Source organism: Phaenicophaeus curvirostris, chromosome 3 (assembly GCF_032191515.1).
Source record: "Phaenicophaeus curvirostris isolate KB17595 chromosome 3, BPBGC_Pcur_1.0, whole genome shotgun sequence".
Lineage (NCBI taxonomy): Eukaryota > Metazoa > Chordata > Aves > Cuculiformes > Cuculidae > Phaenicophaeus > Phaenicophaeus curvirostris.
Genome location: NC_091394.1, coordinates 36,864,002 through 36,891,812, shown reverse-complemented (window position 1 = coordinate 36,891,812; position 27,811 = coordinate 36,864,002). Strand labels below are relative to the sequence as shown.

At 42.7% G+C, this 27,811-nt stretch overlaps 1 protein-coding gene across 10 annotated transcripts in view; it reads right to left on the bottom strand.

Annotated features, from left to right (window-relative positions):
* The window catches only part of ATXN1 (ataxin 1), a 246,872-nt gene that overhangs the window by 83,250 nt on the left and 135,811 nt on the right, over positions 1 to 27,811 (bottom strand). For 8 of the 10 annotated variants that reach the window (XM_069853657.1, XM_069853658.1, XM_069853662.1 and 5 more), the window contains one exon: positions 13,275 to 13,398. The gene's annotated coding sequence lies outside the window, so the exon portion shown is untranslated. Of the gene's footprint in view, positions 1 to 13,250; positions 13,399 to 23,377; positions 23,455 to 27,811 lie in introns of all 10 variants that reach the window. The other 2 variants (XM_069853659.1, XM_069853660.1) reach the window with 2 other exon arrangements.

Here is a 27,811-nt window from a genome sequence, read left to right as displayed (position 1 = left end):
CCTAATGTCATAATAGTAATAATAACAAGTTTGATTTGAGTAATTCTTATTAGAGAAGTACACATCACACAAGTATAAATAATCCCTGTTCAGAGACATGCCTTATCTTGACTTTCTGTACTGAAGGCCTAACCTAAAGTCTATGAAGACAATAAAAATACATAGAGGCTTCAAAGCTGACTTCAGGCTACAGTATTTTTCCATGGCTGATGCTTTCCAGTCATGTTCCCTCCCAGTCATGACTTCTTTATTTCAAAGCAATTGAATTTTAAAGCTACCTAACCTAACATAGTTGAAAACAACTGACCTGAAGGTAGTTCAAGAGCCTTGGTCTTCATATAATTATCTCTGCAGAAACCACAGAGCCTGAGATCAGCTGGCTACTCATCTACTTGTCCCTTCTTCCCAGTCAAAGGATGCTTACTTAAATATTCCTATTTTTTTTAAAAAAAAAAGTTCAACTTGCAAATCTCTTCTCTCTTGCAAAGTATAAATGTGCTCTTCCAAGACACAAGATGAATCTGATTGCTTTGAACTATCTTGGCCTTATCTGGGTACATAAATGAAACCTCTAACTGCTATGGCCATCTACATCAGCACACCAGACACGAAGTAGTGCTAAAACTCAGGCTGCAACTCTTGCTTATCTTTCACGCTTATTCTTTCAGCCTTGAGGATGTTTTCTTGGCTACTCAACTTTAAATCTACCTATTGTATATACAGTACTATTTAAAAGCACCACTTGAGCGTACAAGATAAACATGTGACTCCACTGAGTTACTAAACATGAGATAATAAATTTGCATCCCTGCGATTATTACTGTGTAGCTGCTGCATTCACTGTACAAAGCAATACAAAACCAGAGCGCTGTGCCAAGTAAGTGAGAGGCCCTATGCAGAAAAAGGCCAGTGCTCTGGAGACACAAACAGAGCTGTGCAAGGCAAAAATTCAGCAGTCACTGGAAACTGGGCCTGCCAGACATTAAACGTGTATAATGAAGACAAAGAGAGAATTTCTTTATGAGAACAGGAAGGCTCTTCCCCTTGGGATACATGGGGAGAAACCCCACAGTTATAAGGAAAGAAGGAAGCTCTAGATTTGCATTTATTGCAGAAGTAAAATGTGAGCAGTGTGGAGAGAAAGAGCTCTGCCAAAGGTACTAGGAAAGATTCAGAGCTCCTTGAGGCAAAGGAACCCAGATCTGCACAACAGAGGAGTGAAAACATCCCAGGAACATGAGGAAGGCATGTTCAGGGCAGCCAGAAACAAAACCACCACTAGGATTTCTAACAGCAAATACAGCTGGAGCTCTTCTAGTAACACATCCCATTCTACTGAAGAACAGAGTGTGGGATTGGTGCTCCGCATCTCTGCTGTCCCTCTGTGTTCACTTGTCTCTGCACCATCTTCCCTCTGGCATACTCCAATAGCCCAGCCTTCTCACCTTCACTACCTGCTGAACTTAGCAATACACAAAAATTTGTAGGAATTTTATTGCCTTTGAGACTTCTACTTCCTGACCAATTTTGTGGGAATTAGGATGGGAATGGGGACAGAAAAACAGACAGACATCACCACCACCATACATACCTCACTTCCTTGGAATCCAGGCTCTGGAGCAGAAAGAATAATGAAAGCATTTCATAATGCTTTACCAAGGAGTGATATCAGTATTATCATCTCCGTTTTATGGCTGCAGCACTGACTGGTCATGACACGCTTCAAGTCACCCATCAGATAGCTTTTCCTTCTGGCTCTGCCACTACATCTCCTGACTGCAAGCCAGTGCCCTACCAGTGGAATCATCCCACACTACAGGCTGCAAGAGAGGAAAGGGCTGCAGGAGTGAATATCTAAATGCTGGCTAGTGTCTTTGCAGACAGGAAGGAAAGAGAAAAATTTTAAAGGTATGACAGAAATCAAGAAATGCAATTCTCCTTCCAAATGGCAACATCTGCCTCTACCAGGTTCGGTGCACTAGGTGTTGTAGATGCATTTCATGAAAAGGCAGCACAGGACAAGACTGCAACCAGCATACACTACAGAGGTGATTGCTCGAATTACGAAACAAAAAAGAAATCCAAAGAAGTCTGAGGCATGAAGAAGGTGAGATCTGAACTCCAGCTTTCTGACAGGGCACTTAGCACTCTTCAACCAAACCTTACCAAGGCAAAAGTTTTACTACTTGTTTTTGTACCCTTTGCATATGAAAGCACAAAGTGGTCACAAAATGTTTAAACTAGTCCTTATTTATTAAAACAAAACCATTTCCCTTATCTCAGGTTTCAAATTTTGCATATCAAAATTACTTCTTACCAAGGGATGAATGTTCATATCATTAAAAGCCAAATCTAAAAAACTATAAAATAAGATAGGAATTATTGAATTTACTTTTTAATGTAAGAAATGGTATGAAAGAGCAGTGTGAATTGGCATTTTATTTCTATAATTGTATAACCTTCTCTGTATCTCGTCCTTTCTTATTGTTTTCAGGTGAAGATACAATTTCTCCCCTGTGTTCCACCATAAAACACAAGGCAAGTAACAAGTCCAGCAAGACTTGACCTCTGACCAAAGTCTCCTACCTGCTGTCAGCCTGTCTGACATCAGTGGGGCAGAAATGCCTCAGACTGGATACCACAAGCTCTCCCACACTGCTGTTATTTACTAGTCTTAAGACTGATGGTCCACACAGATAATTACGTTTGTAGTGACAAACACTGCCTGAGAACAAAGTTTTTGCAGTGTTTGTTTTGAGCTGCTGCATAGCTCCCACTACAAGTTATTGCCTAGTAGTGCAATGTCAAAAAAAGTACCATGTGGTGATGTCAGGACACAGCATTGTCCTCATTTTGAGACTTGCTTCATCAAGGTATCAAATTATCCTTCCTGGTATGCCTTTGAAATACAGTAAAATAAATCAAGTGCAAGGGTGCTATCAGGAAGGAAAGACTCATGAGTGCAGTGGTTCGATGCAAGGGAATGGTTCTCCAAAGGAGTGCTCCTCTTGCTCTGTTGCAAGCATGACCAATACCGTTCACTCTCATCAGGCAGGTAGGCTGGGTGAGAGTCACGCGTGACATCTTCAATGGTCAAATACCATTTAGATAAGACATTGGTCTCACTAAGAGCCATGAGAAAGCCTCCTACAGCCTCCATTCCAGTAAGACAGTTCACAGACAATCATCAATCTGCAACTCCTCATCCCCCACATCATCTTCACCAAAACAAAAATGGAAAGGCCAAAAAACCCACAGAACCAAAAAGAGATGCTTTAATATGACAAATCTTTTCTATACTCAACTACTTGGGTTTTCCAGCATAATACAAGCACTGAGACTTGAACTCATGTGAGTGCAATTTCAGTTTCGGCTACACTGATACCATACCAGCTTTGCACAACCACAGTCAGATATTTTGTTTTGCTTTTTGCAACATTTTGAAGTCCTGAAGGAATGTTTAAAAAGAAATGCCTTTACTGAGCTTAAATGCATTATGCCACAAACCTTAAAATGCCAACTGTAACTCAATTAAGGACCATTTATCCTGTTTCCATTAACTTTCCCAGAGAAGCAATCACCACTGCTTTCCATTGTTACCTGTAGCACTGGTCTCATCAGACAACAAGCTTTGTGTTGTCGTGGTGGTTTCCCTCTTTGACCATGGATAAACACCATTTCCTACTGCTTCAAGGCTCCAGCCCTGACACACCAAACACTCTTAAGGGCCTGTACTGGTACACAAACAGGCTCAAGGCTCAAGTTTGTAACTGAGAAAACAGCCCTTACAGTTCTATGGGGGCCATGGGGTTCACACACTGGGATTTGTCCCCTGCCACTAGCAGTCCAGTGCTCTTTCATCTGCCTTTCTTCACTTTCAACATCAAAGCAGTTGTTTCAGTGAACCTTTCAAACCTTTTTATGTACTTAATGGGTGCAGATCTGGGAGTGAACTGCAAAGTGCCATTCCCAACCTGACCAAGAAGCAACATTAAATCTGCAATTCTGATTGAATTGCCCTGTCAATGTGTTCCTGACAGTATCTTATTAGGCAGCTTGAGTAAAACCAGTAACAAATAGTTGTGATTTAAAAGTGGTGAAATAACTGCATCAGGTTGAAAAATTATCTACATATTGTTTTCATGCATGGTTTATACAAAACAGACTTCCTCTAGAAAATGCAGAACATAGCTCAGTCTGAATATTGCCTGTCTTACACATGCTACAAGGGTGCAGAGTCAGCGCACAGCCCTTTGCAAGAACAAAACACATCCTTCTAGTACTAGACACACTGAGCCAGTGTTTACACACCGATGTGCTAGTATGCAGACTCGGGAATTTGAGAACATGAAATTTATATTTATTGCTATTTTACATTACCACAGAATGTGCCAAGTTTGGGCACTTACCAGTCTTTCACACAACTACGTTACTGAAGCATCCCAATAAGAATGTCTAAAATGTCTGCTATGTTTTAAAACAGCAAACTCTTCCTTTCAGAACTGACCCAGCCATTTCAGTCAACAAAGCACTTTCTACTCTTTCAAAATACTTTCTACTCACTTAATGGTTGCAATCACACTGACTGTCTTGGAAACTGCTACTCCTCAAAATAATACAGCATAGCTGTTTATTCATGGTAGTGGCCTGCCGTGATATTTTGAGGACTACCGCTTCTCAATATGGACATCCATCTTTTGACAAGAGATTTAACTATCACACTTTAGGCTTCATGCATAGAACATTAACGCACCTTTTAAGCCAAGAAAATCAGGAAACTGTGCAACTAAAACAAACATACGTTTTTGCACTTGCTTTTACATTTCCAGGCTCACTAAGATCAATGTATATATAGCCAGGCATGTGTGTGTATACATATGCATCCACTCTCAAACGCATTTCTCAGGAAAGTGCCAGTCAGAGGAAGAACAGTCAGGAGTGCAAAAAGCCATTTCTGCTATGATGAGCAAAAATAGTTTTATTTGTTATCACTTTGCTGTTGTCAGGGGGAAGGAAGCTTCTTCTAAAGCCTGTCTTCAGCAAGCTCAATCAATGTCTTAGTAGCAATACTTGATAGCAAACTTACTTACATTGCAATAGCACAGCTGGAACTGAATATTAAAACACCAAATTATGAAAGTCACCTATCCCTGTGCTCGTTTCATTCTGCAAGAATCATGCTTGGGAAGGAAGAAGAAGGTGGAGTAGGGAATGCACAGCTAATTAGTGAGGTTTCACAATCCAATTCAACCAGCCAACACATTTTTCTGCCAGTCCTGCACACATAAATCTGATGAAAAGCAGAAAGTCCAAGTTCTTCACATTTCCATTCCTCAGTTTCACCATTTCTGATTGTCTGCCTGGGTACTTGTGCCCCCTCGCCACTCTGCACCCTTGGAGCTGCAGACTATCATCTCCAGAACCAGGAAAATCATTCACATGCAACAAGATGAACAGGCACGTGTTTTTCCGAGAACAAGGAGGATACTGGCACTTAGTTGTTCAAGATCTTCCCTAATGCTTAGTCACTTTACTGTAGTCCTGCCAAGCCACCCAAGGCTGAGTGATTCTTGATAGTACATACAATAAAACATCAGGAAATACCTGTGCTGCAAGCAATTTGCTACAGACTCTTGGGCTTGGGCTGAGCGGGCTCAGACATTTATATGGTACACTGCAGCGCAAGGCTGTACAGACACACTCGTTTGACTCTCACCAGTGTCAAGCAGTACCCTGCTCACTATAATTAGCATAATCAGAGAAGATGTAAGGGGAGAAATACGGTTAATTAGCCCGAGAAAAGCAGCTTGTCAGCTTGGGAATCTCTGCACGGGGCTAGGATGCACAAATAGATGTACTCACCGTGACGAGCCTTTCTTACTCCTTGCAGTCAGCAGGTATCTCATTCTGCGCAAGAACTACTTACTGCTAAAGCAACGTGTCTTGTCACCTGAGAGCAGAGTACAGCAACTCCTCAGTTCTCAATGCTGCTTTTTCTGAAGCAAAGAACTGCAGGAGTCTTAGATATCAACATACGATGCTTTCTCCTACTGCACGTACTTAGGCAGATAACTCAATAGTCTTCCTTTCCATAGCCTTTTTTGAGAGAGGAAGATCCCATTATGTTTGTCATGTATTTGTTTTTTCTATTTCCTTTTATAGCATTCTAGGTAGTTGAAGAGAAAGAGAGGAAGAACACCTTGCTAACAACAGTTTTACTACTTTAGTGTACCTTCCCCATCTCAAAACACTCTCCAGATGGGAAGAGTTTATTTGTAAGTAGGAAAGCAGAAGGCTGACTGAAGAAAAGTGATAATTACATTATAATAATAATAACCACAAGAAAACCCAGAGCTAATGAAGACCGCCTGTGCTTCATTTAATCTAAGAAGAGACTTCACCCTATAATGAAGACATATAGAGCTCTGCAGCTCATTCACCCTTTCTATGAATGTCATCAGGAGCAGCAGGACTGCTCACTAAGCCAAACCCTTTCAGTTGAACTGGTTTGACTGGTAAATGACAAAAGGAAGGAAGTGCTTTTACTTGTATATCCTTGATCACTCTGCAGGCTATCCCTCAGGCTGAATAAAGATAGCCATACAAACATTTTTATAGATCTAATAAAAGTAAAAAAGGAATTCTGTTAATTTTCACTGTGGATCTAATGGACATGTATTAATTCAGAAATGAGTTACAAGGACCTTCTTGCCTCGAACAGCAGCAGTACATGACTGACTGAATGACAAAGAGATATAATTTTACCTTTTTCCCCCATAAGAAGCTGACAAAGTTTTTTTGTTTGCAGTCCATGGTTTTACAAGAAAACAAACCTAATTCCTTTCAACAAATGCAAATCAGATCCTAAACATATTAACTGTATGCATGAAAAATGTTAGCTTCTCCAGTGCTCTGCCTGTTGCTCCATCCTGAGTGTCAAACTCACTTTTAATTCACCAGACGCTCATGGTACCTCAGGTGCCTTTTTGTGAACAGTTTGTATCAGAAATGCTAAAACAAGCTGTTGACAAGGGAGGTTTTACCTCCCAGAGAAACAAACCCCTAGCAGATGAAGGCTTAAAGCACAATTTGCCTGCTGCCTCCATTGCGGACATCTCTCAGTAGCAAGAAATCTCTGCAGCTCTAGTAACAAATGTCCACCCATCAGGGAAGCCAAACCACATTTTCCCCAGCTTCTTTGAACTGGCAAAGCTTTTGTAATGCTTTAGCAGGATTCTCTGCAGTTCATTTATTGGAAGTGAGACAAAGGGAATTTGTAAATCACCACCTCAATTCTGACTGAAGGTTGCCTGGCACAGAAACCCACAAATAACCTTCCTCTTTTCATCTAATCCAACCTTTACTCCCCAAATAGATCTCTTCTATTACTGGTGCAATATTGGTAATAACTTGCACAGGTGCAATAAGCTTGATTCCCATAGTGTGGAGGATTTCTTTATTCTAACGGGTTCTCTGCTAGGAGAACCCATAAAACACTACAGCATCTCAGGTTTCTTTAGCCTACCTGTAGTTCTCACACCTCAACAGGGAAAGAAGCTAACAACAAGCCTGGTAACTTACTGCTTTATCTTCTTCCACTTGACCTTTGTGCCACCAGATGCCTCTGAAACATTCATCAGTGTCTGCAGCTGGAAACACCAATGCTGATTAACAACCAGAAACATAAAAACTCACTGAGAAGGAACACTGATAGCATCAATACTGCCAGTTTGACTAAGAGCATCTAATATTCCTTCCCAACATAAGCATCCAGAGTCAACATGCCTGGCAGGCTGCAAACAAATCTTGAAAAAGTATGAATGAACTAGTGGTTCATAATAGTATTCTGCTACAAACGGCTCATGATCCTTTTTAACGAACCTACCAGCAGCAGCCTTTCTTTTTGAATGCACACTCCAAACAGAAAAAAAACCCCAAACCTCTCCTATAGAAGAGCTTAATTTATATTCTCTTTCTGCTACTGCTACCACCAACAGAAGCATCAACAAGCTAATAGATACTGTTAGGGTCATTGTGGGCACAGCAAATCAGTCCACCAGTGACGCTCAGCAACACAGCAGCACAACAAAGTTGCAGTGAAACAAAGGAGTGGCACAACAGCAGCAGCAGAAATATTCTAATAAGCATGGGACACCTGTATTTTCGTCAGCTTCAGCCCAGACACGAGTGGCAAATACTAGAGCAGTTTTACCGCCATGCTATCAATCTGTGAAGACTGCGCTTGGTTCCCAATGCTGCTTCTTGGTTTCACTGGAAGCCCCTTGGACCAAAGAGTGCTGTAAGCAAGGACCTGAAGTTTCTCCAGCCGACACCACCAAACTAAAAATAAGAGCTGCCATAAGCTGCACTGTTAAACTACAGGAGATGCTTTTCACTCGTGGACCACACTGCAACCACTCTGGTACTGTAATCATTAACAAATGCATTCACCTGCCTTGCTTGCTTTGTTTATTCACTCCAATGCACTAACACTGCCTGGACTTCTCCAACAGCAAATCATGAAACAAAGCTGACAGCGAAAAGCTGGGGCAGCAGTTGAAGTGATTGCCAAAGAGAAATCTGTTTGCTCAGGCAAAAGCTGTTCTCAGTCCAAACATGGGAGTCATAATCCTACAGCCATTTGCTTGGAAGACAATGAAGGGAAGGCAGAACAGACTGGGAAACTACAGCTTGCCACAGTAAGAGAAGAGAACAATCTTTGTGCCCATATTTCTTTGCTTTGCAGGGTAAGTTTTACAAAGCTGACAACCGGTAGCAACATGTAGTGGCCCCAGGCATCATGCCTGCCTATCAAAGACTTGGATTTTAGCCCTGGAGAAATTACAACTTCTCAGTTCTCTGGAAGCTATATCGGCTGAGAAGAAAGCAAGAGAGTAATGAATGACCTAACTAAAAATTATTTTAATACATGCATTGCATACTGCAAGCTGTAAACTTAGGGGTGCCTGGGGTATGGGAAGTAGTTAGGGAAGATATCTAGCATTTGACAGGAACAGCATAACCACAGATTACAAAAGCAACCGACTGGGCCTGCTCCAACAGCCAAGTCATCTACTGGAGTGGTAGGGGCTGGCACACTGAATGGAAAGTACGGATCCAGCAGATAAGCAATGGAGACAAAGGACGATGAAGCGCAACAGTCCAGGCTGGGAAAGAGAGCAGGGAAAAATACTGCCTTCAGTTCTGGAGTCCTCAGCACAGGAAGGACATGGATGTGTTAGAGAGAATCCAAAGGAGGGCCATGAAGATGATCAGAGGGCTGGAACACCTCCCACACAACGATAGGCTAAGGAGCTGGGCTTTTCAGCCTAGAGAAGAAAAGGCTCTGGCGAGACCTTATAACAGACTTCCACTACTGAAAGTGGGGCCTAAAGCAAAGCTGAAGAGGGACTCTTTAGCTGGGAGTGCAGCAACAGTATGAGGATCAACAGTTTTAAGCTGAAAGAGGGGAGATTTAGATTAGATATCAGGAAGAAGCTCTTTCCTGGGAGGGTAATGAGGTACTGGAACAGGTTGCCCAGACAAGTTGTGGAAGCCCCATCCCTGGAGATGTTCAAGGCCTAGTTGGATTGAGCTTTGATCAACCTGGTCCAGTGGAAGGTGTCCCCAGCCCATAGCAGGGCGGGTGGAACTGGGTGATCTTTCAGGTGCCTTTCAACTCAAACCGTTCTATGATTCTATGAAAAAACAGGTTAGGAAGTAGTGAGTCGAGGAGCCAGCCTGCAGGAATGTGGAGAAGAGAGAGGTAAATCTGGGGAAGATGCATAGAGGTGAATAAAAAGGTTTTCAACCCTGCTGAGGTCCCTGAGTGCCGGCGGCTTACAGCCTTACCACTGCACAACCCTCTGCAGGACTCAAAGCCACCTTGGACATCCCTCTGCTGGGTGGCAGGGGCAAGCAGACACAGCTCAGCTCTCACACACTGTCTGCAGGTGCCCATACACTGACCATATTGGGGATACCCCACCACCAAAACAGCTCAGTAGCTGCCTGCCACAAAGGCAGACTTGCCCCACGCACACTTGGAGGACAGCGGCTTCAGGGCGAGGAGAGGGGATGAGCCAAGCCGACATGCAGAAACACCTACCACTGCCCGCTTCCCTTCTGCACAGACACAGTAGCTCTGCTGTATTTCTGCTATGTCCATGTTAATCCAATGTTCATCAGTTAAAACAAACTGCCAAACCAAATGCGTGGAATTACAGTCGGAGACTTTTTCTGAAGTGCTGAAAGAGACACAAACTATCTCAGCTTCCCCTCCCAAATGTCAGCCTTGAGCCATTCTTGTCTGGCCGGCGGAAGCATGTGACATGAAATAAAAGCCAGGAAATAAGACTTTCTGAATAAACATTTATTTGGTGAGAAATACTTCTAATTTTTGGCAGAGAATGTCAGAAACCTGAAGCCCTATGTATAGGATGCCTACAGAGTGCAATTTCTATTTAAAGGAAGATGCAGCTGTCTGTTGCTCTTAATGAAGAATAATGCCTGGGAATAAATTACTGCTGTTTCTGAGAGACATTTCTCAAATGACAGCAATTCTTCCCTTTTTCCCTCTCCCTATAAATACCAAGTGGCATGTACTGGGCAGTTGTTTGGAAGAACAGACACACACAGCGCTCTCTTTTGTCGGCAGCCTGACAATTTCCGGAGAAAAGCATGAAGTGGTTTAGCATACGAATACCAAAGTGTTTCAAAAGCAAAGGCATTCAGAAACATTAAGGCTGCCTGTGTCAAAACTTTCTAATGCTCTTCCAAAGTGTGCACTGTTTGAACAGACACTGGGCATCACAACACAAACCTGGCGTTGAGGCTCAAGGCATGGGAGATGCCTCCTCACAGAAAACCACTGTAAAAAGCTCGCTAATGTTCGATCCTCGTAATTTGTATACACCTTCTCTTCGAGGGGCTGTCTCAGCGACAGCGCAGGCAGGCAAAGAAGGTGATGCTCTGGGGAGAGGGTGTGCCCAGGCTGCCGCCAGCCTGGCCAGGCGCCTCAGGAAGCAGCACTGACATCAGCTCCAGGAGCCGTCGCTCCCAGCCCCACCACAGGTCCAGGTGCCAGGATAAACAGCCAGCAGCCAGAGAAGGAGTATGGATAAGATAGGACCAGGGTGAAGGGAGCAAGGAGGGCCAAAGAGCAAAGAAATGAGGCAGCAGCTCAAAAATGGGATGGGGCTGGAGCTAAGCCTTGCACAGCCACAGTCCTCAAGTTCCTCTGCAAGGTCAGCCTTTATGGCAGCAGGTTCCCATTGATGGTGGGCAGGGAAAGCCTGTCAGAACAAGGAGCGGTGATGTTTACTATCCTGCCATCTGCAGTTCGCTCAAAATAACAGCTATAGATAAAAGATCAACTGAAAACATCTCAGTTATTGACACATACTGCTTTAGAGATTTATTTTCCATTTCCTACAAACCATGCCAGAGGTTTTCACGTATGCGCAAAAAGGTGAAGAAATCCCTGTGAGTGAGGAACATGAAGAGTTTATTCATTGCTCATGTTGGAATGTCTTTGTGCTTGTGTGGCTAGCGCTCCAAAAAAGCTATGGCATATGTTTTCACGATGGAAAAAACCCGAACCTCAGTATACCTAACTCCTACTAGAAAATTACAAAACCGTAGGCTGGAAGTCAGAAGGTACCCTCCTGCGAGACCAAAGGAGCCTCACCTCACTTCATTTTTACCCTTCACTAAGTGAAATAAATGTTCATCCTTAATGAATCTTCCTGATACCTCTTTTTCTCTCTGCAAAAGAAGAATATGGACTTGATTTGTACCAGCTCTGCTATTCCAGAAATGCATTTCATCCAAATGAGGAGGGCAGGAGAAAGGAAACGAGATATTTGGACTGTTTAGTAAACAGGCAGTTTCTAGGTGGATACAAGACACTGGTCCCAATTAACTGCTTCCTCCCCCCTCCACACTCCCCTTCCTCTCAAATCTGCCTAGGTGGCAGGAGGAGGTGGAAGGGATGAGAACAGCTATCATCCGCAACGGGAAAGGTTGATCACTTTTCCGCACATCTTAATGTGAAAACACCCTGTAAACACAATGGAAAGAGAGAACAGCATTTCTCAGTAAAATCACTGTGTGCTGCCATTTCTTTTCAGCAGAAACACCATCCCTCCTCATCTCTTGTATTCTTGTATCCCCAAGAGGATGAAGAGTGAAGGAGAGGAGAAGCCTAAGCCTTCGCTGACTGCCTCCTCCATTGCAGCACTGTCCTCCAAGCAGAAGCCAGGTGACAAAATATTCTCTCAAGGAACTTCTAAAGAGCTCTCCATCACCTACGAACAACTCCCTGAAAGAAACCAGTTCTGGATGCCAGGGTGAAAGCCATTCTCAAGAGCACTTTCTTTCCATCTGTACCTGGTGAGAAGAGTGCCGCTTTTTCTGCACAAACCCAAGACTCGGGGTTCTGGCACTGTAATAGTACACTACCCTGCTGCACTTCAGGTGGGCTTGTTTTAAACCATTTAGGACAGGGCAGAACGTAATAATTACACAAAAGCATCTTTGACAGATACTTCATCCCCTGTAACGGCTAAAGACTGCTGCCTTCTCTCGTGCGATTTATCTGGCTGATCTGGCACATCGCATACCTTAGAGGACCCAGGAAATGCTCTCCTCGGCATGAGGTGATGCTGCTTTTGCAATCAGTGGGAAGTAATTGTAACTTCTTGAACAAACATTTCCTGTTATCCAAATAGCTTTGCATGTTAAGACAGTTGTTGTTGTTATTCAAGGCTGCCCTCCTCTGCTTCAGGATTTCAGCATGCAAAGTAAGCCTTTGTAGTTTCACAGAAGTCTTTCAAAGTGTGGGAATACACTGATATGGCCATCTCTGCTTGGATACGTGGACAGTGAGAAGCTCCAAGTCTCAGAGGCCCCTTATCCATCTTATCCACAATATTTTTCATTCTTGTTAGGATACGCAGGCACAAGGCCTTCAAATGCAGGCTTACATATTTGTCTAAAAAGTACCAGCAATTTGTTAAATAACTGTAGCAGTCCCAGGAAAAGAAACCCAGTATCTTCCCTTATTCTGCTCTTGAAGACATTACAAGAAAAAGAAAGAGAGGGAGAGAAATTCAAGTCTGGCTTTGCAACCCAACCTGAACACACCTGCCTTTGGTTTCAGCAGAGCGAAGAGATGCTAGTACATCACAGAGATGGGAGCAAACACTACAGAGCAGATATCACCCCCCAGAAGACAAAAATGCGAGCACACGCTTTTGCTGCTAGGAACTCACAACATTCACTATGTTCTTCTTTGGGGAATTCTGGATTATCCTTCAGCATGAAGATTTTTCAGAAGCTGCTGGATTGCCCACAGATCCGCACTGGCTTTCCTCGTTCAAATAAAGTAAGATAGAGCTGTAAAAGAAAAGCAAAACAAAGTAAGGAATGAAAGCAAGGACTAAAAAGAGGAAACCCCATACAGATATTTAGTAAATTAACAATTGATTCCCACGTTTCCTTGAAGCAAATGCATTTTTAATGAGCTCCCAAGATGAAGATTTCAGTACAAAGTGAGTTGAGTGTATGTCAAACACTAGTCTAGAATAGGAAGAGTCATTTACTCTGTATTTCTTATTATCAACAATTAAAATCCAGTTCAGAGTTGCTGAGGCAGATGAATAATTAAAATACTTCTTGGATACTTCTGTTGCCGTAACAAGAGAAGAAAAAAATTACTTGGGGTTCTTGTTTTAAAGTGCCTGCAAAGAAAGCCCACAGTGTGCAGAGATCTCCACACAGGAAGATTTTTGTTCTCAACGAACACCTCTAAGGAGACGCAAACACCTCTCTATTTCTCTGGCTATCTGTAATATTGCAACAGAGGAGTACTGGAATCAAAAGCACACACACTCACTACTCCTCAGTAGGAAACAGTTTGCACATCTGAAGTTCTCTCATACATATTTTTTATGATAGAATTTCCTTGCGGACAAACTCTTCATTTTTTTACCTACTGTACAAGGTATCAGACTATCCTCAACCTTTTTACTGGGGTCTGGGAAAACTGCTTTGCTACACTGTTATGTGAACCCCACACGGAATACTTAAAATAGAGTGTGTATTTCCACAGGGTCCAAAGTGAACATTTTGTCCTTCAGCTGGGTTTCCACGGTCTACTTGTCATTCCTAAATTCTCAGTTTCACTTTGTGCCACAAACCTTTCCTATCTCCTAGATGTAAGGTTCCTCAAATATTTCCCATGTAACTTCAGGATTCGTGTGTGCAGACCCCATCTTATCAGCACTATGGTGGAATCCATTCCCCTAAACCAAAAAAAGGTACAGGACAGAAGCCTACACCTCAGACAAGGGAAACTAGGCAATCCAGAATATGATTAATTTCACCTATCGTAAGCATCTGCTCTAGGACAGAATGAATCACTCTCTAGAAAGTTCTGCTTCTCTCCCTCCATAAAATGAGTCTAGACATTGAGCTCAGACTAGGTGGCTACAGATGAATGCAGATGAATCTCACCCTACATGAAAGCAGGAAACAAGTCAGACAGATGGACAAGAGCAGTTCACGGGTGAAGAGCAGAGGGAAGGCACCACAATCATAGTAGGTAGATGAAACTACTCAAAAAAGTTTATAGCCCTGAGATAGTCTGTTTTAGATGAACATACAAAGTAACGAGTACAAGACTGTTCAAAACCCAAACCAACACTTCCCAGCTGATTCAGTTCTGGTGTAAGACAACTACCAGGTTTACTAGCTGAGGCTAAGCCCTCACAGAGCACCGTCCATGAATGTCTGCCATCTCCAGCTGGTTGCAACTCTCCATAGCACGCTGTCAATGATGATGATTATCGGTCTCTGTAACACACATCTTTGTCCTCTCCCTGATGAATTTTAGCATTGCAAGATGAAGCCTTTCTGGCTTACGAAACTCTGAGCTGGAAGTACAGCTCCTGTGTGACACAGGCACTGCAACCTCAAAATTCTTCCGATACCCAGGCCCTGGCTAAACTTCCATGACTTTGGTCAATAGCTTCTCTCCTCAACTAAAATGGAACTCTGCTGCTCACATGACAGAGAAACATACCCTCAGACATAATCCCACAAGCTTTTTTAACTTTAGAACGCAGACCAAAAGAAGCACAACCCCAAATCCTGTTTAAGTCAATCCTCAACATTTTGTTTAACTCAAACCAATTTATTTTCAAAATGTTTATTTCTTTCAACTAGGTTAAACTCAAGACTGAAAAAAACCTCTCAAGTTACTCAAAATATTTTGTTTCTAGGTGTTTAAATGCAAGATTTTGGCATTTTCAGAATTCCTACTTCTGCTTTTTTCCAATAATTTGGCAACTAAAAAAACTTCAAAAAATTCCTTTTAAAATCTCCATGACTTCCCTCCAAAATTCCCCCAACAATTTTCTCTTCTCTTTCAACATTCAGGAGGACCTGAAAATTTACTCCAAAAGACTATAACAAAAAAGCTGATATTTCTGCCAAAATCAGACAACTTCTAGTTATTTTTAGTAGGAGTAGGGAAGTTTACTACATGTGCATCTTGTCTCCCATACCAGATTTTGCAGGTCCTGCTCACATGGACTCCTCTGGGCCTCCCCAGAGTGCGAACTACATGTTTTCTCATTTTTTATGGCAGAATTTCTTTGTGGACAAGCTCTTCATTTTTTTACCTATTTCACAAGATATCAGGTATAACACTGGGCTGAAACCCCAACCACACTCAAAGACTTTCCAATAATTTCAACCAGCAAGGTTAGCATTTGATTTTGTTCAGGTTAAATAAGGCTCTGACTGCCCATACTGGGCCTCCGAACACTGAGAGAGTAGCAGCGTTGTGTGCTTACTATACAGTTATCTTGTTGGAATTCGACTTGCAGACCCATGCCAGCACATGGGCATGGGAACAAGTCACAAGGTGACATGAAGCAAGGTAGCCTACCCCTCAGGGGAAAAAAAGCGAGAGATCTTGTATTTATCATAGGCTGCATTTGCACCACACACACGGCCAGTTATTAGGGAGCAGATGTTGCACTGTAAATTCACAAGCTAGTTTAATCTGCTACAACTTGCTCACTTGACCTTACCCGTAGATGCTTCTTTCTGTAAGGGACAAGGCATGCCTGTCTGCAAATATTTCCAGACATTTTTATGGTTAAGACTTAAAGACAGCATGGCACAAACTTCAGGACAATAAGGGAAAAACTCTACTTCTTGAAGCACAATCTTCGCCTGAAGAGCAAAGCGCTCATTCCCTAATTGGGACGACCTTTTTGCAATGCAGATCTGATGGGCAGCGATGACATGCTCCTCCTGGAACATGAATAGTCATAGCTTGGAGAAACCATCGAGGAAGGCTGGTTTGCAGTACAACTAGGTTTTAACCGGGCTTTGCAACTGAAATTTCAACATAATCAATGAATCATTATCACATACACTGTTACCCATCACATCTCAGCTATAAACAGGAAGTGCTATGCAAGGATGCTGTTTTTCATGGTCCCACAGCATTAGAGTTACTCAAATGTCACAGCATAGCTGTACCTTTGAGTGCTCGAAGGGACGTTGAGTTGGCAGATTAGAAGTATAATTAAGAGATGAACAGACCTCAAATCAAAGAACATGGAAGTAATTCTTGGGAGTATTTAGGTACTAAAATTGGACCCCAGGGTAATCAACAAATAAGAACCCCAGTACAAGCCAGCAACTGCAAATTGGCAAAACTGAAAACCAGAAGTTGGCTGTGCAATAGCCTGTATTTCTTCCAAGAAAAGGTCATGCTCTTCATCTTGCTTTGAAGATGTGAAAAGTGAAAGATCACCGTTTTTCCAGTCCTTTCCTGCAGGTTTTTAATTGCCATTCCTTGCTCTCTTGCATCATGTAATTTGGTTTTCCTAATTCACAAATCAGCATAAGCTAATAAAACGGTTTAAGAGATGGTAGCGTTGTTCCCAAGTTGTTTCATTGTTCGCTATTATCCCACAACTAATCCTTCAACTCAAATAAAACTGTAATTCATTTCCTCCTTTATTCTCCCTCTGCATGAAATAAGTTTTAGGCACGTTCAATCCTGTCCCACCACAAATGAGAAAGGCGAGGTTGTATCTTCCTGGAGTGTGTGCTATTTCAATTACCTAATGTGTATATCATCTAACACGTCAGGAAAAAAACCTTCTAAATGATTTTCAACAGTCTTAGCTGATTTTACACACAGAGAAAAAAATTCTAATCAAAACGAGAAAAAAAACCCAAACAAACCCTGAAACAAAACCGAACCAAACCCAAACCAACCAAGAACTAACACTCCCACATTTCAAGTTAACATAAGCTTCTCTATAGCAGTCATATCAAACTTCACCCATCTGAAAATCTGACATTTTGCCTAGTTGCTCCTGAGGGGCTGAGTCATCTTTACACTAATTGTTCTGCTAGTGAAAAAAGGCTTAAATCACAATTATGCCTACTTGAAGGCTATGGTGAAGGAATATTGCACCAAACTGGTGTCATTTGCATAAAACGGGCAGGCATCACTGATTTCTGGATAGCATCCACTCCTGATAGCATCCACATCTGAAGCCTGATTTACCACAGCTTTGCCAAGTAAACAAGCACTTCCCATGGCTTTGCATGTGGTCCATCGTGAAATGCCCTACTTCACAAAGCTTTACAACCACCCAACCTGTGCAGGGTGAATAACTGCATCTGGGTGTAAGGGAATTAGCAAATCAAGCTGTCAGCACTTTGTTTATCCTGCCGGTCCTAAACCAGAAGAATAGCATGCAGATCATGGTGCTCAGACAAGGAAGCAATCCATCCTGCCCCTGGAATTTGTAGTAGAGGGAAGATGATACATGTTAGTTTCCCCAGCTCTGTGAACACATCCATAGGCTGCCCAAGCACTGCTCATCTTTGCTGTGTGAATGGCATTTCCAGTGTGAGTGCTTACTCACCCGGAAAATGAAGTGCTGAAGGATGGGAACATCTGTCGGCAAAGAGCAGACAGACAGGACCAGCACACGGGGCTGAGGGGGTAAGGCTACAGCTCACACTCTCCAGTGCAGGAGCCATTACTGAAGATGACCACCAATGGTGCATAACCAGTGTTAACTGTTGGTCGTCTAGAGATCAGTGTCCCAAGATTTAATCTAAAAACCCCCATTATTCATAATTTTTTGTCCACAGCAGGTATTTTTCCCAACTTAAAGACTCACGTAAATAGCCCCTGGTTTTAGCATCAACCTGTGCAAGCAGACTGGGAATGGGCTTTCTCGACCCTGCTCACTGGCTATCAGTGCTTCAAAACCTATTATCTGGAAACCATGGAAGCAACTTTGTTCCCAGAGCAGAACTCGCTGCTTTCGTTACCCATTCCTTCACTCAACATCTTTGAACACGCGATCTGAAAACAGATCAAGTTTCATCACCACAGGGGCAGGTGTAAATACAAAGATATGCACGCCAGCTCCAACTTAGACTCTCTATTCCCATGATGCCCAATAACAATACAAACACAAATCTGAGGAGCCATCACCTTTACACAAATAACAGCAATCACAATCATACTCATTATCTGTGTCCAGTAATTCCCAGTTTTTTTTCCAACAAGTTTAACAAGGTTAAACTCTGCTTAGCTCTGTGATTCGCTTACTGTGCTTAGCTTCTAAGTTCTATGAGATTTTCCCCATGAAGAGTGAAGCATTAAGGCATTAAAAAAACAAGGAAAGAGGAAGGCAGTGAGTGCAACACACAATGCCACCAAGTGAAAAGAAAGTTAACAAGAGTGTGTCTAAGTTGTTTTGTCTAAGAAGCAACAGTACAGAATCGGAAGAAGAAAAATATCTCACAAATATCTCCTATCAGATGTCAATAATGTATTTTTTACTTAAAAAATCTATCACCCCATTAACATCAGCACCCCTATTTGCCACTTTCTCATGCTTATCAAAGCATGAATAGCAGGAGGGGGGGATTTCAACTCAGATTTACATTTCTCTTAGCATGCCAATTTTCTTCATTCTCACAGAAGTTTTAAGTGAAAACAACTCTATTGCCTGCATTTTTGTAACAGTCATTCATACAGGTCTTCTGTGCAGAAGAGATTGGAAAAAGAATGCAAATGGTCCATAATAATTCAGGCTCAGAGGCAGTAATGTTGAACAGGTATGAGCAATGAAAATAACCATTCTGGATGTTTCTGTTACATGACATAAATATTTCTCTTTTTCTTTTGTGGAAGCGATTACGCAAAAAAATGCAGCTCAGCCCTGAGTTGAGCCAATGAGCCTCCTGCATATGTGAAGAACTTTGGCATTCTTGTAACTTGTTACAAGAAGGAGAAGGAGCTCAAAGTCTAGGCCTTTGTTAAACACACATCTCTCAGATGATGGCCACAGCTCTCCCACAAACACAGTGTTGAAGGGGGAATCCAAATACTGTACCAAAGCACAGCAGCACCAAAACCAACAGCTGAGGTTCTGTTTATTTGCAGTATTTGAACAAGCCAAAGATAAACCACCTGAAGACATCTGTTCTGTGTGTTGTAGGATTAGCAAATACCAGCAAAAAAGCTTGATCCTTGGCGGCAGCAATATTCCCAATCGATGTTCACCGTACCAATTCCCTGGTGTCAGTAAGACTTGAGCTTGGGCCATGGATTTTGCTTTACTGGGCTCAGCCACAGGTTCTCACAGCTATTGGTCTGCCTACTTACACAAAGCTCTCAGGGAGCAGCTTCCCTATAGCTTCCACCCATGCAGCAGGTTGGGTTGAGGAGGATTCAAGTAACACAAGCTGCCAGGCCAGGGACACACAAGTGGGCGCGGGCACAAACAATGCCACCACGTGGGCCTCGCTTCCTTAGGAAACCAGCCCAGAACCCACCCTTAACCTTCTCCCTGCTTCCAGCGCAGCCACGTCTTCTGTGCTGCTGCTGATGCAATGTGAGACACAGCGCTGGAAAACAAAGGCACTATTGACTAACTTTTTTCAGGATTAAGATGACTACATTAGCTTACAACAGAGATTTTGATGATTTCAACACTGAATGCTAAGTAACAGCAACACAGCTTGGCAATAAATACAGAGATTACCTGTTGAAACATTAATGGCAAACACCTTTTGATGTGGGTTGCTTTATGTGGTGCAAAAGCCAGCACTGTAATTATGCATTTCCTTTCTATGAATCTAGTATTTACTAAAGTATTACTTGTGGGGGGTGCGTACGCCTGTGTGTGTATGTGCATGTGTGTGTGTTACAGGAAATACTCTACAGCTGAGCCTGCGATTTACCAGTGTAGCCACACGTAGTAAATCTGTAACAAGGGATCTCAGCCATTTCATTCATTGTGCACCAAGCAAAGGGCTAAAACAATTGCTACACTACAGAGAAATGCCAATGTGAGTCATACCACCCAAAGTGCAAACATGTTTGCTTCTGGGTGAGTCAGAATATCACATCCTGAATTCAGACACCTTCCTATAAATAATAATTTCCAAAACTGTTGCATTTCTTTAATGTCATGCGATTGTAAGTGTGATGCTGAATCTATAAAGGCTTTCCTGACTATGAAGAAAATGGTTTTTTTCCTCTTCCCTTTTGTACTTGATTACATGTACCTACCTATAGTAAGTACTAGGCTGTCTACAGTGACTGAAGTGGTAATTGTGTTGATTCATACTAGCAAAAACCAACTATGGCTCAAGATGCGTGAAAAATCAGAGTTAACCCTAAAGGAAGGAAAAAGGAGGAGGAGAGCAATAAATTGAAGCAATAGTGCCTTTCACTTACTCGATATGCTTTCTGTATCAGCACTTCTTCGATGCTCTAACTCTGACATGCTTTCGCATGTTCAGCATTCAGAGAAAAGGAACGTCATGCTGGCATGGGATACAGAGCAGCTGAGAGAAAGGGTGAGAAATGCTGGAGAAGTGGCAAGAGAGGCCATGGCAACATGCTGCTTGTGGGCAGCGAAGGACCAGGTCTGCCACCATGCTCGATAGCCTATGCTCACACAGCAAAAACACAATCCCCACTCAGCCTAGGTACAGCGATCATTATTAGTCAAGAATATGAACATATCTGATAACAAAATTAGTGCACTGCAATAATTGGTAATGATTATGCATGACTGCCTTGAACTGAAGAAAGTACCCGAGTCAGAAGTCGTGCAAGTGCGTTTTGAAATAGGGCTGAACTTAAGGATATGACCAAAATTATTCAGGAGAGTGCTGATAAAGACCTGTGATGTCTCGGCAAGTAAGGAAAAACTAGTGATTTTTCTAACTTGATTTTTGGTTAGGAATGTATTCTTGTCTTACATGAAAGGGAATTCATACTCATACACATCTCCTTACATCAAATCAAGACAGTCTCGCTTTCTCCCAACAGTTCTGTGGAATAACTACACGGAAGTTCATTTCTGTTACCTTTCTCAGGCAAAATAAAAGGTCTTTTAGAAAAATTTTATTGCTAAAACAATGAAATTCTCCTGGGAACAACTTCGTTATGGAAATGAAGTGACAGCTTCTTTTATCTAGCCAAGCAGCAAGTCTGCATTTATAAAAGGCATTCTGTGCACAAAGTACAGTGAGTGGGAGGACATGAAAATGCTATTTTTAATCTAGATTTCAGCGTTCCTCCCATACAGATCTCCTGGAATAACAACAGCAACAACAATAATGATAATTAATAATACCAAAAAAAGGAGTATCATCTTAAAGGTGAGTGGCATGCAAGAAAGGAAATTATAGTTAAGGACTTGTAAGATTTGGGGACAAATGCAAGGTTCTTTCAAATAAACTGGCATCATGTCATGAATTTCACAGGATTTGATATTTGCCCCCTAAATTTTATACTGTAGTTCTTTAAAAAAGCCAATAAATTATTATTATATGCAACATATGCTACATCTCTACCATTTGTTTTCTCACAGCAAATGATATTTTCAGAAGCACCACTAAACGGGAACTAAACTGTGGAACTGATGCTGTCACTATGTCTGGGTAAGCAACCATGAGAGCTTTTAGACCTGGGGAAGAAAGCAAAACTTGAGACAAAATCCAGGGCCAAGTGATGTTTTCAAATGCAATGAGAACAAGCGTAGGATGCAAACTTTAGTCCAAAGCTTTAAAAAGACACTGGGAAGTTCCTCTCTTCACTGACCTTTGGACCTGTTCCTCAGGACACTGTCACAGAGAAAAGATGCTGAATTAATGCATACAGAGGACGTCCTCCTACCCTATCAGAAATACCCAGTGTAGCGAGTCCAGTGTGCAATTATCTGAGGGCAGAAGTTAGCCTTGAATATCAAAAGACTGTTCAGTCATGCTATCATCTACTAGCGGTAATTAGGACAAGCCGTTGCATTTCACACTTAATAAAAATTAACAAGAACAAAGAAGCAGTAACAAAATGTATGGGAAATACACACGTGGCAAGGTGCAACGAGAAACCTTCTGGTGAGATCACACTTCGAGTTACCCCACCACTGGAAAGCCCCCATTTCACATGAAATTAGAGCAGGCTGAAGAAATCACACACGCCATCTCTCCTTCTCTACAATCAGCAGCTCTCACACAGAAACATGTTGGAGTCTGGCACTGACTCACGTTTCAAACTCAGGAGCACCCTCTAACACATGCACCCACATTCCCCCTCCATCCCTTGTCTTATGCTACTGCCACAGGGTTACAACCTTGTCCAAGTGATTTCCCTCCAGGTTTTTAGTCCAGTTTTTAGTAATGTAACCCCCTCATCAGCAACAGCATGAAACATGCAGGCACCAGCACAGCACCCTGGGCTTGCCATCCATCCAGAGAAAAATCAGCCACCTAACTACTCAGGTACGATGTGTTTCTGAAAGCTATCATTTAAGGGCCATTCAACGCATGCTTGGAGGCACTTCTACTCTCCCAACCTCTTACAAGACAAATTTTCATGCCATTAACCTTTATTTGCCTTTTATACAGTAAAATATAAGTCTTTTAAAATATAGAGTTACAATTCGGAATTCTGATCACTTGCTTCATGGGAAATGTATGGTGGCAACAGAGAAAAAAAAATGTAGGACTGGAATAAGCTAGCCCCGTTTTCCTTTTTTGTCCATTGCTTGCTGCCAAACACTCTTCCTGCTGGTCACTTGCCTAGTTCACTGCCAGCAAATGCTCAGCTGGGCATGTCACCGATGTTTAACCCTCAATAAAATTAAATCACAATACTACTTAGCACTCATTTAAGGTATTACATATTACAAATGCTGTAAAAAAAATGTAACTCCACACTCCGTAACATTCCTGCAAGGTAAGTTGAGCATTACTATTCATACCTTATGCAAAGGGGAATTTCACTGGAGAAGAGATAATTGACCTGCCCAAAGCTATGCAACACAGGTGCTCCTGTTTCCTGGTTCTCTCCTTATTCCAAGAAACCTGTTTCAGCCTTTCCTGAAAATTGAAGAGAGTTGGAGTACTGCCTTCATTTCTGCTTTTTCTGCTGCTGAAGGAAAGGCAGGAGCAGGTCCCTCTACCCAGGAGTACGGGTTGCACGTGGGCGGTGCGAGAGCAGTCCCCGGTTGCATCGGCTTGCGGTGTGACTAGAATTGACTGGAGCCACGGCACTCCTGTTTCTACCTCCCTGCAGGGATTAGCTGCAGAGAAGAATTCAGTCTGCGGGAACATTATGAGCCCTTTTTACAAAAGACAATCAAGTTTTAGTCTCTGCAGACACCTTCGAGTACCACAGCGACTACAGCAAAAGACTCACGTACACCACACCCCTCCCCTCATGCTTCCCCTTCTTTCCCCTCAACCACAAAAAGGAGTAAGACTGATCAAATAAAGGTTTTCTCCAGGGTAAACAGTGGCAGGGCAAGAACAGTGCCCACTGCCTGCTCTTGCAGGCAGCTGCCACCCCTGCCAACAGTTGCGTGGCAGTAAAAGACATGCTGGGTTTGCCTGCAGCCTCCAGCTGCTGCTGGTATGTCAGATGAACCTGAATTTCTTAACCACCTCTTTGCAGTGAAAACCTCATGTCACAGGCTGGACAACAAAGTAATGTAGTCAGAGATCCTGTTACACCACCAGCTGTTCATCCTGCACCACCACCACCAGCCACTGCGTAGGTGGGACCCAACTGCACTTACTACCTCAGAAATCACAGTTTTTCTACCTGTGAAAGATCGGTAACCTTATGTGCAGTGACACGATTAAAGCAGAAACCTTACCTATTAGCAGCGTGGATATAATTATCCTGGTTTTAAAAAGGGCTTTTACTATCACAGCTTATCCCAATTCAGAAACCAAGAGAACCCTACCTTTGATCAAAGCAGTTAGAATGGAAAAGCACTTGAAGGCGTTGATCAGCTCCCAAGCTAAGACAAGGCTTAAGTAGAGGGGTTTATCTCACCTCACCTCTCACTTTCAACCGTGTTTGGTTGGGTCAGGGCCAACTTAGTGTAACCAGATCCTCAGCCCTGTCTGCAGGTTTTGATTGCCCTGAAGCACTAGCTCAAGCCAAAGCCTCTTTAGCTACCCCACCTAGGAGAACCATCACCCCTGCAGATCAGCAGATGAGCTCCACAGTTCAAGTGGATTAGTTGTGCTGAACAACTCCGCTACAACCAGTTCTCACGTTGGCAGCACTCAAGCTTCAATCGGCAATGATCTTACATTCAGCTGTTCCAGGAGGTTTTGCTGCAGAGGACAGAGCTGTGCTAAAGACAAACATGAGCTGTCCCCAGGCCCTGCGAGAAAGATGGGCTTGCAGCTTAGGCTCAGTGAACATCCCAAGGGGCTCAGTGAGCCACTAGTGTCCATAAAGATTGCCCCTGCCTGCACCCACTCTGGCACCAAGGTTTGGGATTGGCTTTCCACTACAGCTTGTGACTAGGATGCAAAATATCAGCCAGGCATGCCACACATTGCCTTGTCTTGACTTCTTACGCAAAATCCTCAGCAGCAGCACACAGTAAAACAGTGCTTAAACCAATGCAGTAACAGGATGCCCTCCTGATCCCACCTACCCTAGGCACCCATCTTAGTCTGCTAGGAACAGCCTTTGCTATGTCTTTGCAGCTACAAAAACTCAGTTCCAGCAAACTTCTGTCAGAAAGCAATGAATTGCAATTTCCCAGGTACACCATATCCTTCTCTCAGCCACTCCTCCCAAAGGCAGCAGGCAGAAGTGCCACATAACATGGCATAATCAGTGTGAAGTTGTAACAGTGTGGGAGAATGTGGCAATTCATGGAAAATGTCATCGACCAAAAGGCAATTAGCAGCGAGCCTAAATGCAGAAGCAGAAGGGAGTGGTTTCCTAACAAAACAAGCCTTGTTAAAAAAATAATAGAAAAAAAACCCACTCAAAACCCTAAAACTTGCTTTCCTCAAAAAAGCAACACTCTCAGGAGACTAAAAGCATGTGAAAAAATACCTCTGTGAGGCTTCCTGTAAAGATTATTCTTCACAGACAGATTTGGCAGTCCTTTCTGCCCTGTGTCCTAATGCTATTGAATATAACTACATTAAGTCAATAAGCAAAGCCACTCAATGTTCTTTTTTTCCTGAGGTTTTCTAGGCCAAGAGAGGAAGCAGTGCGATAGGAAAGTTTTCAGAAGTGGGAGTTGTGCCTGCCTTGCTTCTAATTGTAGTGAAACTGTCAACCTCTGCGTTGTGTTTCAAGACTTTACACTTCAAAATCATTCCCTCTGTGCTTTGAATTGCTATACTTTTAAGCTAACTACTTCTAAAAGTGCAGTTTTAAAAAAATGACATCTTCAAGCACATTTAATGTTGAGGATAAATGTAAATTTGCAACACCTCATTGGGTCCCAGCAAAAGTGTAGATTTTTTTTAATCGCATTTGACAGCCAATCTCTTGGTAATTCTTAGTACAGAAATTTAGCTTAAATTACTTCATATCAAGACATTTAAGAGAAAATGTGTTTTTCTTTGTTATAAGCTAAAAATAATTACGTTCATTTTAGCTTAGATTTAAAAAACCCAACATTCAAGCAGCAAACAACACTGAAACTGATTAGTACTCTTACAACCTAAAATCCTACATACGCGTAGGCATGTATTAATCGTATTTCAGAATGAGCTCCAGATGCACGTGGCTGAAAAACTGGAACGAGGCTGACTTGCTTTCTCCCTTGTACACCAACAAAAGAGAAAGCAGGACCACGTACTAAGGTGGGAATTACAGGCACTCACCGCCCTTGGAAAGATGTTCTCTGCCTCTGAGCACTAAGGTGGGGGAATCATCCAATCAGTGCCAGAACAGTAACTTCACAGATAACCCAATGTGCTAAATTTCTCTTTAGTGCCCAAACCCAATCAAGGAGAGAGACACCTGCCAAACTGCAGGGAGCTGAGAGAGTCTAGCGCTTTCCAAGTGCCCCTGCATGTGCCTGAACTTCAGGGTAATTAGTAGGCCATGCTCCATGATGTCATGAAACAAAAGAATATTTACATTGCTTTAGTTTTAATGATTTTTGTGGCTGCCCCATCCCTGGAAGTGTTCAAGGCCAGGTTGGATGGGTCCTTGGGCAGCCCAATCTAGTGGGACTTGTCCCTACCCATGACAGGGGGGTTAGAACTGCATGATCTTCAAGATCCATTCCATGCCAAATTATTCTATGACTATATGATTTTAAAATACAGAAGACCATTTCAGGACAGTAAAGACAGTTAGCTAAGTAAGACTCAGGCATATTTACACTTTGTTGCTCCATGTGGTACAACCAATTCAGGGTAAACGTTTACTGTTAAGTATTTGGGGAGATGGAGAACAGGCATGTAACCAGCTCAGAGCATGCAGGCTGACAGTTACCTCAGCCAAAATCTACCTGCTAGCTAGTGGGACAGTGCCCAGCAGAAGGAAGTCCCAAGACTGACTCCAGTTCCTAAGTAATACTTTCAACAAACAGAAATTATACTGTACCTTGTGGGGCAGAACAACTTTGAAGTATTACCTCAAGGTCTGCCAAAGTTCAAAGTGTTCCAGATGTCAGGTCTCAATTTAAGTCAATATATTTTTAGGACCCTTCTCCCAGCCTCTCATCTCTCTGGTATAAAGGAGGATAGCACAGTACTTAACCATGGGAAAAAAAAAAATCTACGATTCCTCGCAAATGACTCCCCCTTATAGCACTTGGAGATCGCATTAATTACATTGCAATAACGCCCCACCCCACTCTTTGCTCACCACACGAAGGGTTCTTGACTGGGCCAAGCTGAGATGCTACAAACAGACTCTCACATTGGCACTGGTTACCTCCGCACTTGAGAAGCAGGGGTGGGTAGCCTTCCCTCTGCACTCCTCTCATCACCGTTTCTCCATGCATGGGTATGATTCCTCCCCATCTCTTTCCACTCCGATGAAAAAAAGCCTTAACCAGAAACAACACTGGCAAAGTGCCTTCTGCTCCAAACTCCAGCACCAGCTTGGGCAAGAAGTGAGAAAACACAGCCTTGTCACGTGGGAAACAGCTGAGCTATCACAAACAACAGCCAGCAATCCTTTTGACTAACCAGAAAGTGCCCAATCCAGTTCTAGTTTCCAAGTGAAAAAGCTTGCAGACTCCAACAGAGCTGGATCACCTTCTCAAATATCTCGTGTCTGCCACAGCAGTCCAGCAAACATTACCATCTAATCATTCCCACAGTACACAAATCCCTTCCTGGCTTGGCGCAAGGTGAGTACAAAGGTTTTGCTAATCTTGCATTTATTTTTGGGTTTTTTGCCCTCTTTTGCATGTCATGTGAATCATCTCTGTTCCCCAGCATCAAAGAGTTAATG